Here is an 18525-nt window from a genome sequence, read left to right on the forward strand (position 1 = left end):
AAGGAAGGAAGGAAGGAAGGAAGGAAGGAAGGAAGGAAGGAAGGAAGAAAGAAAGAAGGAAAGAAAGAAAGAAAATAACTGGGGCCCTGCTTCTACTTTCGGCCACATTTGCATTGCTCAGGAACCCAGAAAAGAACGCTGTCAGCTTGGTGCTCAGGTGCTCACTAGTTTCTGCCACAAGCTCAGCAACTGTGCACTCAAACACCAAGGGGGAGGAAACCGGGTTGAGAGTCCAGGTGACAGCTCTGCAAAGAAACTGCTTTAACTCTGTGACGGTCACACGCAAGAAACAAGGTGAGTGTCCTGCAGAGGAAGCCCACCAGTAACTGACATCTCCAGAAAGATTTTCTAAGTGGATGATGAAAGTGCATATAGGAGAAAAGACAGATTACAGCAGCAGCTTGTGAAAAATGGGATCTCCATGAGACGAGCACTAGCGGGACAGATCTACTTTACTAGCTAAACCTGGGAGCTTTGTTTGTCTTGTTTCTGTGACCAGATCGCACTGTGTAGCCCAGGCTGGCCTCAAAGTCTTGATTTCTCCTGCCTCAGCCTCTCAGGTGCTGGAATTATGGGTGTGTACCACCATGCTCGGCTCCTGGGAACTTTTAAATGTAGATCATGTCCTCATTGGAGAAGCTTAAAGGATAAAACCAGGTTTAATTATTCTCTGTCACAAACAAAGCAGCTAGAAAAGATGTCTCCGCTTCAGATAGCATAAGGTCATAGTTAGTTTCTGGTACAGAGATGTGCCCACAGGACTCGGCTCGCTTCCAGGACGTGACGCAAGTGTTCAGGGCTTGTTCATAACTTGAACACCATAGTTACTAGTTCATTCATCAGGCACTGTCTGCTTGGGTTCCTCATGTTCCTACTAACCCCGGCTCTTCGTAATCCAGAAAGGAGTGGCAGTACCACACACACTCAGAAACAGAGTAATGGCTTATTTTTCTTTTCTCTTGAGCATTGCTTAGAGGCCCTCAGAGTCCAAGAGCCCCCTGTAGATAGTTTCATCTAGCAAGAAGGCCCACAGCTTTTCCTGGGACTCTGAAAGGATTCACGGAACAAAATCAAAACAAAGTAAAACCCTATTATAAGCCACTATCCCTACTATAAGGGCCTCCTGATACATTTCCTCTCATTAAAATATTTCAGAAATGGGCCAAGGTGGTTTGCAGAAGAGGGAGAGCAATTTTACCATTATGTTTGGGAAGATATTTGGATGGACTCGTGGAGAAAAGAAAATAACAGCAGCTTATCCGAATCTATGCTGTAACCGACAAAAATACCAGCAGCTTCAAACGGGACGGAGCAAGACGTGTCAAGGGAGTGCAAAGAGCCTGAATACTCTTGCCACATCAGCTGGTGGCCTGTTGTGCTGTAGCAAGGCAATTGAGAGGCAGAGGTTAAGTGAACTGTCCAGAAACACACAACTGAGTAGCAGGCAAGAACCTAAAACTCTGCCATATCAACTTGTGCTCCAATCACCCTTGCTACATCACCCACTGTAACCAGTATCCCTTGGCTCTCATACTGGCAATGCGGGCCTTCAGCATTAGTAATGGGCCTGCTTTTTCACTTCTGCTGTATAACAGGCACCCTCAAAGGAAGCTGCTCCCCAAGCCTCTAACACGATACTTCTCTGGGATATACCTGATTTCTATATTTGACCCTGAAATTTGTAGCTTCTGTTAGCTGCTTAATCAGGCAATGAATCAAATCATATTAATCAACTCTAATCTACCCAGCACATGGATGCTTCTTTATTAGGCAATCTCCACCCCTGTCATAGGTAAAAGAATTAGAGTCTTGCCAAAGTCACCAGCTCATTCCTACCAAATCCTCAAAGTGTTAGCCAAATCATCCTACCTGCAAATGATATCCTGGAATACCTGATCAAGAGGAAGTTCTTTTAAGACTTATTTTTATTATTTTTGAATCATGTGCATATGTGTGTCTGCATGAGGTATGTACAGGTGCCCACAGAATCTAGAAGAAGGAGGCAGGTCAACTCCCTAAAGCTGGAGTTGAAAGCTACCCATTGTGGCCATGGGAACCCAACCCTGGTCTTCTGCAAGAATGGCAAGAGCTCTTAACTGAACAATCTCTCCAGCTCTGAGAGGGGGCTCCTAAAAACTACACAAAACCCTCCAAGATAGTGAGCCCAGAAACTACAAAATGCACTTGGATCAAAGATCCAGCTCACCCGAACTATAAGGAGCAATTCCCCAGATTCACCTCAGATTCATGGTATTGTTTTGCTTCTGTTTTAATAGCATTCTCCTCCCTATCTGGGAGGGTCTGGAGAAGTAAGGTACAAACTAAACTTTAGTTTACAAACTAAACTTTCCTAAAGAGGCTATCCTCATTGATAAGGAGAAAGTCTGCCATACTTTATGTTTTTAAAAGAGTGAGAAAAAAAAAACATTATTTCCCAGGGAGGAAAAATGAGGCCCAACAAATACAACAGTTCTTTGTTTGAGCGCACAATGATAGCGAGTAGGCAGAGAGCCAAGACAGCTCTCCAGTCACCTGGCTCTTAGACAATCTCTTCCCAATCAGATTCTCTCCATCATCTTCATGGTTTGGTTCTTTAGCTGTAGTAAGCACATCTTGTGGACAACACCTCCCTTCTTCCTGTTTTCCTGTTCTCTTCCAGACTTCTTCCAACTTCTATTTTTATGTTCCTATTACACTTATGATTAACTTTTCCTCTTCAAAAATAGAAAATACTCTTAAAGGTTTCATCTGACCCTCTAAGATGGCCTCTGACAAACCAGGTTTTAGACTGTCTATAGTTTTCACTCAAGAAACAAAACACCTTGTTGACCTTTAAGTTGTTTGAATTGACATTGACTTGAAGAAGTTATTATGGTAAACACTGAATAACTCTAAGTCCTTTGTGTAATATGTGAAAAAGTCAGCGTTGGAATCCGTGTATACATATCTACGTGTAGACAGCTCTGGCTATGCCATCTTAAATTATCTCTCCCTCCCCCAACACCCCACCCAATGCCGGTGACTGAACCCAGGGCTACATCCATGCTAGTCAAGTTCCCCAACACTGAACCACACACACAGCCCCATCCAAAAGAAACTGTAAGTCATTCTTGCCATTCAAACTAGGAACTCTTCTCATTAAAAGGGACTAGGTGCTTCCTAATCCTGCATGATCCGTTGCCTAAAGCCAGCCATCAAACTTTACCGCACTTCTTCCTACAGTGTCACGTACTTTCTTTCCAAAAAAAAAAAAAAAAAACCTTGTGGGCTACTGCCTAGGAAATGAAGAACTGTTACTAAGGCACCCGGTGACAGCTAGGGTCACTATCACACACATTTGTTCACTAGGAGCCTGGGGTGTTCAGGCATGAACCAGCTTGGTGCATGGCAGCAATCGCTAGCATAGAGTGTGCCGGCTCATGTCACTACCAGCTTTGTTTTTCTGTCTTCCAGACACAATGATTTCTTCTCCTTTCACCTCACCAGCAATACCAAGCGCTCGAACATGTAACCAGGACTCAGAAACCAGCCTCTCAGTTCCTGCTGAATTCTACCTGGAGATTCTTCCTTTGTTTGGCATCCATGAACCTGAGCGACCCTCATTATTCTCAGGCCTTGTTCTCCACCCCGTCTGCTTTCCTTAATTCCTAAAATGCCACAACAACTTTTGATAGTCTTTCTTATATTTTCTGCAGTCGCTCAGCACAATTATTTCATTTCTTCCCCTAGTTTTAAACCAGAGACAGCATAGATTTGGGTCTTTCACCCCCAAACATGCCCCGCCCTACATAGCCACCTCCTAAGCACACTCCTGCATTATGGCTGAAGAACTTGAAGCTCCTTCCAGTCCGGAAGCCTTGTCCAACATGCCCCATGTGTTGGAGAAAGCACAGGCTGAGGGATCAATAGGCCTGGGTTCACACTGCAGGTCCTAGGACAGTGGCTGTGACACTTGTATCTCTTGCCTTCAAGTCTCAGGCGCCTCTTCAATACAGTGTGTAAAAAGAATTCAAATCCAGTTACCATATAACAGGGCAAACAATGCCGTTACTAAACATCATATCCTACCAAGTTTCAGAAATTGGTTATACCTTGTTGAATTGTTCACAAAGGGGTCTCATAAACCTACTAACCAAACCAAAACAGGCTGTTACTAATGACATTGGTTACCCTCCATAGCCCAGAAAATAGGACTCTGATACTGAAGGTACCACTTACTTAAGGCATCAAATATGAAGACATTGAGCTGGGGCCAATCAGAAGTTTCACCCCTGCTGACTGATAATCGTGGTGATAGAAGGTGGACATCAAACTCACCCAGCTCTACGAACTTTCTAACTTACAACAGGAGCCTGCCTGTAAGATATACTGACGTAACCGCGGCACAGACAGTATGGGAGTAACAAACCACTCTTTAAAAATTGAATTTAAGGCCCACTTCATGAGAAGGACATTGTGAATGAGTCCAGGAACCTGTGACAAGACAGGTCATGGGCCCTAGCGAAAACCATACTGCTATTATTCTCCTAAAGAAACATAGTTATAAAATGACTCGAAATGGCATGCCGCTAAAAACGTTGATCAGTACATACTGATTAGAGAAGCTTCTTCCTGCAGCAGATGGGCATTAACACAGAAACCCACAACTGAACAATGTGCAAAGCATGAGCACTCAGCTCTAAATGAGATGTCTTTATCAAATGCCTCACTTCAAGGCTCAGGAATCTGTGGGGAGGCAGAGGCAGAAAAAGCATATGAGCCATAGGTGGTAGATTCCTCCAAGGAAACAGTGTCTTCTAAATACAACAGCGCCAATAAATACGAACTCACAAAGACTATGACAGCATACACAAGGCCCGCGTACGTTCAACCCAGACAAAATCCCAGCACAGAGCAGACAAAGTGGTGCAAACCCCCACCCTTAACCAAAAGACATCTGTAATTGATACCTTCTGGGAAAGGATCAGTTTTTCCCAATGAAATGACAGTGGATGTGTCAAGCACACTCCAAGGTAGACCCCACGCCCAGAAGCAGAAAATCAACACAGAACAGAACAGACTGTGTTCTTCTCTGTGCTTTGTTTTTTTATTTTGTGTGCATACACGTATGGTTATTATGATTTCATGGGCTTTTGTGTATCTTGGTTTGGTTTTGTTTTTCTTTTGAAAGAGAGAGAAGCATGGAGCTAAGTGAATGGAGAGCTGGGGAGGGGAGCTGTGAAGGGATGGGGGAAGGGAAAGAATATGATCAATATATAGTGTGTATTTTTTTTTAATGTAAAAAGTCACCTTGAAAAGTGTTTGTAAAGACTAACTGACTCCTGTAATTCACCTGTCTGAGCTGGGTCCTATCAGAAAGCAAGTACGGCTCACTTCCTGAAGCTTGCGTTCCTCCTGACAGAGCTGGTTCTGTTAAAGATGCCTTTGTTCGGACTGGTCAGCCCCAAAACCTGGAGCCAACTCTCACTATCACTATCGCCTTTCAGTCAAAACAGTTCCATCCCCTTGTTTTGACTTTTCTCCTGTTTTGGTGACACTGTCACTGCGAAGGACACTCAGCACTAGATACACACACGCACCAACAAGTCTCTGCAGAATCAATCCTAAAACACGCTTGCCACTGTTTATTCTCCTGCTCGGGAACTCCTAAACATCACACAAGCACAGAAGCACAGCCTTGAAGAGCGCAATGGCTGAACTCAAGACTCCTTGCCTCATGCCTACAATCCCATAAAAGGTGCTTTCTCTGTGCTGGCTCAGGCTGTCCTTTCCCACCTGTGGTGGTCGGATCTCAGCCTCTGGAGCCATTTGGCAGGTAGGTAGGTATTCTACCACCAAACCACACCCCCAGCCAGCCCTGCTGGAGCTCTCTGGGGGCCTCAGTTTGTTTCATTTATAAATTAGGGGAAAGAAATTCAACTTAACGCACAGAATTATTGCTAACAGTTCGGTTCCGACAGAATTATTTCACTTATTTTCATTTTCATGACTGACTCTTGTTTCATTTACAGAATACTTTATTATTTCTGTAGCCAAATTCACCTAGGTAAGACCTCAAATGTTTAATAATGTGTAACCACCACACAAATGGGGAAAAAATGTTTAGTACTTCTAGACCAACATGTCTGCTAATTTCTATAAAATGATAACTTCACACAGACCCTGGAGCCTCAAGGCGTCTTCCCTCATCCTATCCTAGATGCTCGTAATTACGGTCAATTGACTAAGGATGTAAGTTAGTGGTAGAATACTTGCCTAGCAGGCAAACAAATATACATGAATGTGCGTATATAATAAATGTATAATGATTCATATCCAAACACTGGCTCTCCCTTTCCCTACCACCTCTCAACTAGCTGTAAGTTTGTTTGTTTGTTTGTTTGTTTTCTGTAAATAACTTGGGTTTTATTCACTTCGGTGATTCCACCACAAGTTCTCAAACGTTTCTTTAAACATATAAGATTCTGTCATAATCATTTCATTGCCCCTGCCTCAAAAGAAAGAACTAAGAAAAAAAAAATAGGAAATCCAGTGACCAGGCCAAAATCACATCAAATAAGATAGAACCATAAAAACAACCTGTTTATAAAAAAAAAAAAAAAAAAACTTTTTGTTTGTTTCCTTGCTTGTTTTCCAAGACAGTTTCACTATATAGCTCTGCTCTCCTGGAACTCCCCCTGTAGAACAGGCTGGCCTCACACTCACAGAGATCCTCCTGTTCTCTGCCTCCCAAGTGCTGAGATTAAAGCCACGATGACCAGCTAACTTGCCAAATCATCCCACTACAGAGGCAGTCGTGACAGAAAGTGGAAGTTAACTTCAAAGACTGACAGAATGAGAGCAAAAAGGAATTCCGCACCACGTGGTCCAGTACTATCACCTCTCGCTTATATCAAATGGCCCAGCATAGATAGTTCTTCCATCCTATCTGTGCTTGATGTTAAGTGTGTCTGTGACAGGAAGTGATTCTCTCTGACAGTTCGGTTTTGCTTTCCTTGCTACAATTAGAAAGGTATAGATTTCCTAATTTCTCACGTTCCTACATCCAACTGTCAACAAGGACTATCCCTTCTCTAAGGCACTATCCCTTCTCTAAGCCCTGATGCCAGAGGTGGTGCCTGAGTTGGAACAGAGGTTCCAACTCTCACTGATGTTGATGTTAGCGGTGATCGGTCCAGCAACCACACATACTTAAAGAAGTGTGGAAAGATTTCAGGCCACATAGGAACTGGTGACCAGAAATAACCAACAATTGACTCAATCAATAAACCCAAGTGCCTCTTGGGGAGTAAAGAAATAGACACAAAAAGGTTGCTATGGTAACCAAAGGCTGTTTACAATCCATTGACATTGTTCTTTTTTTATGTTTGAGTCTAAGTATTTTACCTCCATGTACATATGTGTACCATGTGCTTTCCTGATGCCCTCTGAAGCCAGAAAAGGGTACTGGATCCCCTGGAACTGGAGTTACAGGTGATCATGAGTGGACATGAATTGAATTTGGGTCCTCCTCAGGACACAAAGTGCTCTTCAGCACAAAGTGCTCTTAACTGCTGAGTCATCCCTCCAGACCCCCACTAAGAAATTAAAAATAAGTACTAGTAGGTATTTCTTCAAGTCTAGCTCATAGTTTTGTCTCCTGTTTCTAAGATAAAGAAGGTTCTGTATCTGGCACACACACACCCACAGAGAAGAAAGAGATGAGGAATGTTCCGATATAAATATAGAAACAAGTACATGTTGGGGTGACCTTCCTTCTCATTGAGAAGGTGTGTCTCTGCGTTTTCAATTGTTGACTACTATACCAGCAGAGACCTAAGTGCCAGCAGGATCTTGGTATTGTCACTTCTGTGGCCCATCACCAGCATTATATTTCCAAATGCTTGTTCTTCCACACCTGCTAAAAAACATGAAGGTCAAACAGCCCTCTACAGCTAAGGGCAAGCTAAGACACATATCAGGTGTTGTCTTGTTGCTGATTGGTTGTAATAAAGAATTGATGGCCAATAGCTGGGGAAGGAACTTGTTGGCAGGGAGAGTGCAGCAGGGAGATGCAAGCTGAAGCAGGAGAATGGAAGAGGACATGGAAGGGAACAGACACAGACGGGAGCAAGGAAGCAAAGAGGTAGCCACATGGTAGGGTCAGTGATAGAAGAGCTGGGTTACACAGTAGCTGTAAGAGTGCCCCAGCAAAATGCCTAAGCTTTAAACTACATTAGAAGTCTCCATGTCTTTTTTATACCTTTGGCAGGTCCATGAAAGTCCCAAAATATCTGATGCCCCACGTTGGGTACTACTTGTAACCAGTGTTTGCTACTCTGTGGGTCCCTTTCTCTCTTCCAACCTTCTCCAACCCTTTACTTCTTCCCTTTTAACTCCTAACACTAGATAGGTGAGATAAAAGGATAGAGAGGAAAGTAGTTATCATTACACTACTTCTGGCTGTGTTTTAGGGGTGTTGAGTTCCTTGGGGCAAGTTTGATCCTTAACATCAGGATATTTGATTTCCTCATCTCATTTCTTTGCTCATGGCTCACCTGACAAATAGCAACTAACAGCATCCAACCACCAACCAGCCCACACACCTATGGGGCTCTAGCATTAATATATCCTGAAAAGTCCCCAGAATTCCAAACATCACACAGGGCCAGAAACTATCTGCAGCAGGCAAGACCACACCCCTGCCAGAGTAGGAGGCAAATCATAGTCAGCTACAGCAAAGCAGCCCCATACCCCTACACCTGGGATTAAAATGAAAACATATTCCCATAACATTTCTGTGTTGTTGTTTTTTTTTTTTAAGAAAACAAAATTACAAAATTTTCAAAATCTACAGAGTGATCAGTCTTACTACTCAACAGTAGGTTGGAAGAGATAGCTCAGTCAGTAGAATACTTGCTCCACAAATACAAGGACCTGGGTTTAGTACCCAGCACCACAGAACAAATACAGAGGCTGGAATGCTTCCATAATTACAACAGTGCAGAGGTAGATAGGAAACTGGGTAGTTTCCTGCTGAAAAAACTGCATTTCCCAGCTTCCCCTGTGAACGGCAGAAACCACCCCATAAGGCGTCGAATCCCATCTTCCTCTGTGAGCATTTAGGCCATCTGCACGCGTGGGTGACAAAGATGCCCACTCACCTAAAGTAAGACCAAGCCTCCCTTTCTCTCCACCTTCCATCTCTCCACAGCTGCCTCTTAATGATGTAACATGGTGCAGTACACTGTAAAAGGATCAGGATCTCCGAGTCTGCACCCACGTCCAAACTGTCTCAAACAACCGAGAGGCATGTAACAATCACTCTGCCCTCGATGTCTCCTGAACTGATACACGAGGATGTTGTGAACATGGGACCAGCATACTGGATCAACTGGCCATGCCCCTATACCCCAGAATTCAGTTCTTCCTCCTAGAAAAAGCTAATTCCCTAACCACCCTTTTTCCAGGTCCAGATGCCAGGTGCTATGTCATCAAACTCACAACTTGGGAAAGTTATTCAGAACATCCAAGGCATGTTTTTGACAGCTGGTTTTATAGCTGCAGAATCAACAAGGGATTCTATTAAGTGATATTCCAAGCCTTTAGATCCTTCAGAAGGAAAAGACTTTTATCAGTGGTTCTCAACCTAATGCTGTGAGCCCTTAATACAATGCCTTATGTTGTAGTGACCCCAACCCTAAAATTACTTTCGTTGCTACTTCATAGCTATAATTTTGCTACTGTTATGAGTTGTAATGTAAATATCTGATACACAGGATATCTGATATATGATCCTGTGGGATCATAAACCAGGGACAGAGAACCGCCGACATAGACGAAGGAGATTCTCTCCCAACTGGGTTCACCCGTGGTACTTTGAGGTTATAATCTAGTCTCTACTCAGAGAGACAGCTCCAGGGCCAGTGTCTGCAGCTTGAAGTCAACAAGGACACAGCTTTGACAGTGAAGCTTGAGGAGGTTTTCTAAGAAATTCCAAAGAGCCAGTGTCTGTTAAAGCTCATTTAATTTCACTGCTGTCAGTAGGTGGTGATTTAGAGATCTGTCCATCGGCAGGACAGAAGGCTTTAGCCCTCTTTGTTAATTCAGTCTATGCCGTAAATTATTTACTACAGAACTGACGTGACTGGCTGCTTTCATCTTTCATCTGTTGGCCGAGTGTATGGAATGAGAAGGTGGAGATTTTTAACGGTTCTGGTAATAGGGTTAGTTTCAGAAAACTTTATAAAGTGAATCATTTACTGGCAGGGCAGTCATTTACTTGGGTAGTAACTTAGGATGTTCTGGAATGTTCTAAAGAAGTGCCTGTTGAGGAGAAAACAAGGCAGTCACTGTCTCTGGGAGTATGTTTAAATTGGAAATCATTTCTTTGGGGGAAATACAACTTACAATTAAATTGTCTCTTGGAATATAGGTATAACAATTGGATGTTAACAAAAATATGTATTGTGTTCTCAAATACTAAATGTGGTTATTTAAGGCAGTAGTCCCAGTTTTTAAAATACTTACCTTATCAAATTGTTTCTACCAAAAAAATTTATATTATTTTTTTACTTAAGATACTGTTTTTGTTCACTAAGTGATGACTGATATTGTTAATATTTAAGACAAATATATAAAGTTCATCATGTTTAAAAGCAAGGAATTTCTCTTAGACACTTTCTGTTCAGTCATCTTTGGATGCTGACTTTAGCTAACTTCTTTTACACAGCTTCTATGTGCCCATTCCTTATGCAGGAGTCTGACATAACAGTTACCTTTTCCTTCTATAGAACTCTGGTACATGCTCCAGCCAGTTGTACAACTGTACTTAACTTCTGTTAATCTTGACACAAAAGCTTTCCTTGTGTAACTTTGTCTATTAATGTTCCCCACAAAGTTGGACAGTTATTGCCTTATGACTTAGGTTCTGATCTTTGCCAACTGTTAAATTTTATCATCGTCCCTTGGATGGACCCTCTTCTGAGATGCTCTAAGTGGGGTTCCTCTCGTCGCCCTCTGTCAGCCTTGAAGCAGTTACTGAGAAACAGACACCCTGAACCCCCTAAGAGCAGGCTGGGTGACCTTTAAAAGGAAACTAATGGGCCATGAGCCATACAACTCATCCCTCTTCTTCTTGCCACTCTGACATTATTTTGGGGCCTCAGAACTAAAACAGCTGCAGCCTCTTTTGCATTTCGCATCGATCAACCTCAGTGTCTCACCAATTCAGCTTAACACCCTTGAGGACCAACTGGACTCCTTGACTGCTGCAGCACTCCACAATGAGAAGGGACCAGATCTGACTCCTGGGATGAGATCTGTGCCATCTCCACAAACAATGCTGCTTCTACAACTGAAAATTCTAACTGGTTTGAGATGGAGCCTAGAGACAGGGACCAGGAAAAATTCAACCACGTGCCTCCTCCTATGGGTGGGCTTCCAGCTCCCTACTACCCTGGCTCCTCCCCTGGATCACTCCGTTTCCTCCTATTACCCTCATACTTACCTTTTTACCCTCCCTGACTTTTAAATGTTTTACTTGTGGAACTACACCCTATACCCAAAAAAAGTGTCCCACAAAGTTCTCCCAACAGCTCTCATCCTACAACACCTGCATGTGTTCCTGATACATCTGCAAAAAAGACCTTTTAGATGTTGTGGGGAAACTCTGGCTAAGAAGGACATTCATCCCTTTCACCTCAGGCCAATGCCTTCCATTACTCCTCTGCTTCCCCCTGTTCCCTTCCTTTGATACTCTGGCGCTCCCTGCTACTTTCGTCCCTCATTTGGCTGCAACAGGCCAGACAAGGGGATCAGTCACCGTGAGGCTGAATCAATTCTACGTGCACTTTCTCTCACTGGCCCACTCAGTCCTTCCCATCTCCGCATCCCTCAAGCTTCCCAGAAAAATCTGTTTTACTCTGTAACAAATCAACCGCTTATAGTTCTCTAATGATTATTTTCCAAGACTCTGCAGGAATGCAGGCCGATGACGGCATGACCCACTGCAGCTGATTAGGACTCTCCCCCACTGCTATATGACCAGAGGGCTCCTTCAATGGACTCAGAACTACTCCCTCCAACAAAGGACTACACTTCCCAGCTTCCCTTAAGGCTTCTCAAGTGTAACAAATGTACTATACTGGTACCGGATGTGGAGAGTGTGTGGAGAGTGGGGGAGGCAGTGAAGGGGTGGGGGCAGGAGGCACATGGAGACTCTGTGCCTTCTGCTCAACTCTCCCATGAACCTAAAAACTGATCTAAAAATGTCTTTTTTAAAAAAAAATATGTATAGTTCCATATATGGTTATTATCTAGCTCAGACACTTTTAAAGCATTTGTTCTTTCTCACATTTCCTTGTAAAAAGCTGATAGTACCATCACACTAGGCAAGAATCAAAATGAAATATTTTAAAATATAATACATGTTTAGTAAATATTCAATCAGTAGCTATCTATTAAATGTGCTATAATCTACCACTCTTCCAGGTCCTGTGTTGCCAGATATCATGTCTGTGTTTACATCCAGTTTTCAAAGCTACCTACCATTGTCAGAAATCTGTATTAGTATCAGCTGAGAGATTACCAAAAGCCCAGGGGAAAACTGTGATTCTTTACCAAGGTTCCCAAGTATGATGGAAAAACAAAACAATCAACAACTGAAAAGGAGAGACTTTTCAGGAACACCCTTCATCAAGCATCAAGCAAAACGTGCTAACCACATGACAGTGTGTGGCACTGAATCCAAAGCCAGAAATAAAACCCAGAAAGAAGGGTTGCTGCCTTGTGATTTACAGTAGGATCCTAACGAAGGTCTCAGAGGAAAGGCCACTCCTAGCCTGTGACTGCACGGAACATGACTTGCTGTGTAGATAGACAGCTATCCCATGAACTTCCTGCCAGAAGACATGTCCAATCTCAAGACAGCCCTTTCCACCCAAGGAGAAGAGGCTGCCTCAACCATCCATACTTGCTGAAGTAAAGCCATCCTCAATGCTACTCTTCCCATTCTCTCAGGGATATTATCAGAGATGCTTCTTCGCTCCAGCCTTTCTCTGTTCTATTTCCCTCCTTACTAGCACTCAGGGAACCCCTATGATTTTCTTAGATCTGCAGCAGAAAGGCTTTTCCTAGATCTAGTGAGGATGGGCATGCCAGCAAGAACATGACTGAAGCAGTGGTCCCACCCATACACCTGGAGTCATTAACCTCCACCATCATTCACGTCATCACAAACACAGAAAACGGCATGCCACAGCCCTGTTCTGCATCCTTCCTGCCAAGGCTTAGCAGTCAATCCCATTGAAAAAAACATGAGCAGTAACTAAGAAAATCAATTTCTTCCTGGTCCTTTCAATAGAAGCCAACTGCTGGCATGAAATGCTTCGTGCCTCCGCTTCGGCATTTTACCCATGACTAATAATTCATCATGACCAGAGTTCTGAAAGTCCACCACATGCCATGCTGTGTTCTGGATACACAGTTCCTGCCACGTGCTGAATTAAGTTCTCATGAAGAAATCAATGAAACTCAGCAATTCAGGCAACACATGAGACTGAAAGAGAGGTCAAGGCTCTAGCACAATCAAGCCAACCTACCCAGAAAATAAGAGACATAGCCTGGAGAAAACGGAAAAGAATTTGGATAAGCTGGAAGAAAACAAAAAAAAAAAAAAAAAGAGAAGAATTCTGGGCACATTTCTGTGCTCAAAGGCCTTACAGATTCTAAATTTGGTCTTTCCAAGTGATAGACATAGGAAATTAGAGATATGAAAAAAAATGTGGTTTATTATTGTTGTTTAGTTTTTAATTAAAAAAAAAAACTGCACTTTTCAGAATGAAAGTTGGTAGGATGAATTCAAAAGCCCAACAATATTCCCGGCAGGGAACCTGCAAATGTGGAGGGCTTTAGAAAGAGAAAGATCAGCGACCTGGCAATCCCCTCCCACAGAAAGAAGTTCTTAAAGCTGCTGTGGTCAACAGAGCTACATGCCAATACCTCTCCAGTTCACTGTCTGGGGCTCCAGGCAAGTGTCTTGACGTCTCTCTGACCTCTGGCTTCCTCATTTTTAGAATGGAGAGAACATCAGGTATCAGATGGAATAAGGCAGCACATGTAAACTGTCTAGTTTACCCTGTGTATGCGCACAGGTTCACATGCATACATGTGAACGGGAAGGCCTCAGGACAGTCTTGGTTGTCATTACCCACCTTCTTACAGGCCAGATCTCTCGGTAACCTGGAACTTACCGAGTAGGCTAGGCTGGCTGGCTTCAGGGATCCTCCTGGCTCCATCTTCCCAGTTCTGGAATTACATGCCCATGCCATCATGGATCTGCAAAGCAAGCACTGCACCAACTAAAGCACGCATTTCCGCAGCCCCAAATTTCCAGTGTAGTCACTGATGTACTCAAAAATGCACTCAGTAAACTGTGACTGTGTTTTTCATGTGTAAACATGAAAAACGAGCAAAAATTAAAAAAAAAATTACTTGTCAATGAAAAAATACTAAGTTGGAAGGAAACAAGGTCTGAGGAGCTAATTTACCCTGTCCTTCTACATGCTATATTTTGGCAATAACAGACAGCTTAGGATGCAAGAAGGAAGCATGTTTCATGTCTGACTCAGTGGCAAAGAGTGGGGCAGTCCTTGGAGTCTAGTCATCTCATAACCACGTTAACAACTGAGAAGGAAAATCACCTTCTTCACTGTAGGCCTATAAAAATAACTGACTGCGCACTTGCTTTAACCCATTCCATATGTCGCTAGCGTCTGAAATTTAGGCTGGCAAAGAAGCTCAATAACACGGTCCTCATGAACATCTTTTACTAGACACCATGACATTTTTAGAGCTTCTTAAGCTTGCAGAAAGGAAAGATTTTGGTACGCCATGACCTAGAGCCTTCATTTGCCCTGTTGCAATGATTCCTAACAGGTCTATGAAAAAGTCACCGAAGCTTTACTATAGAAACCAAGTAAGAGATAAGCTGTAACGTGGGCTCAGGATGTAGCTCAGTAGAAGTGCCTGCCAACCTTGTACCACATCCTAAGACCCCCAGTATAAAACGAGGTGTCCTAAAGCATACCTCTAATGCCAGCGTTCAATAGATGGAAGCAAGAAGGACAGGAGCCATGGAGCTGTCCAGTCATCCTCGGCTACACAGTGAGCTGGAAGCCAGCCTGGCCTACATAAGAGCTGATCTATAAATAAATCCTAATGTGTGTATTCTTTCACAGCTTTCATTTCTTTGTGAACTTCAAATTAGGCATCCTTCGTGGGTCTGCTAGTTAGAAAGCATCGGGCAGAAAAAGTTGTCCTCAAGGATTTTAAAATTTAAAGGAGGGAACAAGATGAACAGCTCTCTTAACAGACAGGGAAGAGGTGTCACCAGAATAAAATGTACCATGAGGATAAGCTTAACATTAAGCAGGAATTCTTGAAAGGCTCCTAGGAGGAAGTTAGGGATAGGAACAAAAAGAGTGAAAGGCAGTGCAGGGATTTGCTACAGGCATGTGATTTGATCTAAGTATCAGATGCTCAAGAATGTGTGGTGCATCTTTTTTTTTTAAGATTTTTAAGATTTATTTATTTGTTAATTATACAGTATTCCGCCTGCATGTGTGCCTGCAGGCCAGAAGAGAGCACCAGATCTCACTATAGATGGTTGTGAGCCACCACGTGGTTGCTGGGAATTGAACTCAGGACCTTTGAAAGAACAGCCAGTGCTCTTAACCTCTGAGCCATCTCTCCAGGCACCATCCACCTCCTGCCCCATGATGCATCCTTCAATGAAGGCTGTTTGCTGCAAGGACAAGCAGATAACGTAGATACAATAGAGAAGTGGGTAGGCACTGGAAATGTCCAGAATTATAAATGCCAAATTAAGTTATTAGCCTTTGTCATTTATATTAACACTAAATAACATGTGGTATGCTCAGAAATGTGCCAAGGGGAAAAGAAGAAAAGAGAAGCAATGTCTCAAACTGCACTGGAGGCTCCCACAGAGGGCTGAGATCTGGACTTCTTCATGCTCCTGTGTTGTCCCTTTGGAAGCATACAAGCTCTTTGCTTGTCTTAACTGTATCCTCTTTGTAACCAATTTTTATGCTTTCTCCTTCCTTTCCCAGGACACTAAAAAAATTAGCAGACAAGTAGATTCTGGAGAAATTCAAAGAGCTTTTGGCAAGAGGAAAAGGAAATGTTATGCAAATCCATCCCTCTCAGACATGCAGCCTCCAGTGAGGTCACCCTGGTCCCTTCAGTTTAGCTGCAGCCTCTGAGTTTTCTGACTTCTTGTCACTCGATCCTTAATCCCAGTAGTTTTTGACTGCCATCATGTTTCTCTCCAGTGACCTAGAAGGCAGCCTGACTCTCACTGTAGGGTCTTGGTTCAATCTCAGGTCATTTCATTGTCTCTTGGGCTGTCAGCTTTCTTGATCCTACGTCCTACACACAAAGCCAGTGTGTGCAACTGGAGGCTTTTCCCAATGCCGACCCTCTTTCTTCATTTCACCCCGACCCTGGCTGCCCAGACAACTCCAGTTATTTCACTCCAACCTAGTTCACACACGTTTCATCCAACTAGCAATGCCAGTGAAAAACCTTCCTCCCTCTTCAAGCCATTTACCCAGAGCATCCTTTTCCCGGTTAGCCTTAGGTAATCCCCCTCCCTACTCACGAGGCATTCCTTTGGTTTCCAAGTGCATAGCGCATTAAGCAAAAAGCATGATGTGTCCTTAAGGAAAGGGTTGCACACTTGTACACACGTGGAAGGGCAGAAAGGCAACAGAGGCAGGTGAATTCCCTTACAGTCGTCACACTCGGGCTGTGTTCGAACTCGCCCACTGGTCCCCAGCAGCTCTCAAAGCCCACAGAGTTGCTAGCCTTGCCTGGCCGCATCTACCGCAGCAGTCTCTTGGGAAGAGACCCGCTGTATGGAAATGCTGACAGCCAACTGAGCCTGACTCAACAGGCGAGATTACAGCACTACCAAATTAAACTATGCCTCATGTCATGTAGAGGGGTAGCTGATTCACTGGGGTTGGGGGTGGGCGTGAAGATAATGGGAAATCATGGCAAGTCCCAGAGGAAGTCTAAAGTCTCGTTCTAGAGGCCTGCTATTGTGTACTCGGGCTGTGAGGTACAGCCAGGGACCCTGTGTCACGGTTCCTCTTCACCCTCCCGCTCACCAACATATGCCTCACCCCAGGCCACCTGAACCTCAGTAAGCCCTCTGGCTGCAGGCTCCAGCTCTGTCCACCACCTGGCCATGACCGGCCACCGTGGACATTTGTGGCTGGAAATTCTAGCAAAGCCAGACAACGACCCCTCTTGGGCCACGAGCCGCCGCCTAGCCCAGCCTTCCATCCTCGGATCCTTATTGTGCCTTTTGCCCAGTCTGACAGCAGCCCCCAAACGGTATTCCGAGCTGGACGGACAGATGGGAGGAGCTGGGAACAGACACACATTTCACAGGGCCAAAATGAACCTGCTTTCCCTCGCAAAGTCCCCACCCTCGGCCCCTTTCCTCCCAGTGGGGCTGGGGGCGCTGACTGAGCAGGCAAAGGGCGCACGATCTAAGCCGGTGCATCGCTGCACACAAAGCCCTTCACCTTCTGCTTGCTTTGCAAGCTCCTCCCTGGGCTTGGTCTCCCAGGGTCTCTGATGCCCCCTTCGGTGGTCTGTGGGACGGTCCGACTCGCTCTTGCAGCGCAGTGCAGCCTCAGCCTCCTCCTCCCCGCCCCTCGCAACAGAGCCCAAAGAGGGCTCAGCCGGGTTATAGGGACGCAAAGGCTCCCCACGAGTCCATGGTTCCTGAGCCTCCAGGGTGGCAGAGCACGGTCCGGCGTGCGGGGCACAGCTTCGCTCCGCAGCTCAGCTACGGCACACACCCCAGCCCCGAGGTGGTCAGCTCGGATCCCCGGCTCGCCATCCCCAAAGCGGGCGCGCCCAGCCGCGACGGTGCTCCTACCTGCGGTGCGCCGGGCGGCTCCCAGCGCACTGCCAGAGCCTGGCGCCCGCGCGTCTGCCCAGAGCGGCGGCGGTGCGGCCGCGGGCTGGCACTCGGGCTCGCTGCCCGCTGCCTCCTCACTGAGGCTTCCTGTGGGGCTGGACAAAGGACATTTCCTGGGAGGAGCGGGGAATGTTCCCAGCATGCCTCGATTTGTAGTTCACGGAGACTTCCTGCCACCGCAGCAGCCGCGGGGGCTCCTACTCGGACCCCAGGACTGGAGGAGGGGCGCTCGGTGCGTCCCTGGGCACGGTCCGGCTGTAGCAGCGCGTGGCCGATGGCCGACCCACCCGCCGCCGCTGGCAGAGCCGCGTCCTGCAGGCGCGTGGTGGCCGCAGCCGCTTGCTGCCCCGTGCGCGCTGTGCGAGCGGCCTTTTCTTTAGAAATGAAGTTTATTATGGGTTCTCTTTAAGTGGCTTTATTATGGCTTCTTCTTCTTCTTCTTCTTCTTCTTCTTCTTCTTCTTCTTCTTCTTCTTCTTCTTCTTCTTCTTCTTCTTCTTCTTCTTCTTCTTCTTCTTCTTCTTCTTCTTC

At 45.0% G+C, this 18525-nt stretch overlaps 1 protein-coding gene across 2 annotated transcripts in view; it reads right to left on the minus strand.

Annotated features, from left to right (window-relative positions):
* Znf697 (zinc finger protein 697) overlaps window positions 1-18048 on the minus strand; it is a 38403-nt gene extending 20355 nt beyond the window's left edge. Inside the window, exon 1 of one of the 2 annotated variants that reach the window (XM_055603864.1) lies at window positions 17954-18048. The gene's annotated coding sequence lies outside the window, so the exon portion shown is untranslated. Of the gene's footprint in view, window positions 1-17594; window positions 17654-17953 lie in introns of those variants that run through there. The other variant, XM_055603865.1, reaches the window with a different exon arrangement.
* Window positions 18049-18525: the final 477 nt, after the last annotated feature.

The sequence above is a fragment of the Psammomys obesus genome, unplaced genomic scaffold (genome assembly GCF_907164565.1).
Source record: "Psammomys obesus unplaced genomic scaffold, mPsaObe1.curated_primary_1811, whole genome shotgun sequence".
Classification (NCBI taxonomy): Eukaryota; Metazoa; Chordata; class Mammalia; order Rodentia; family Muridae; genus Psammomys; species Psammomys obesus.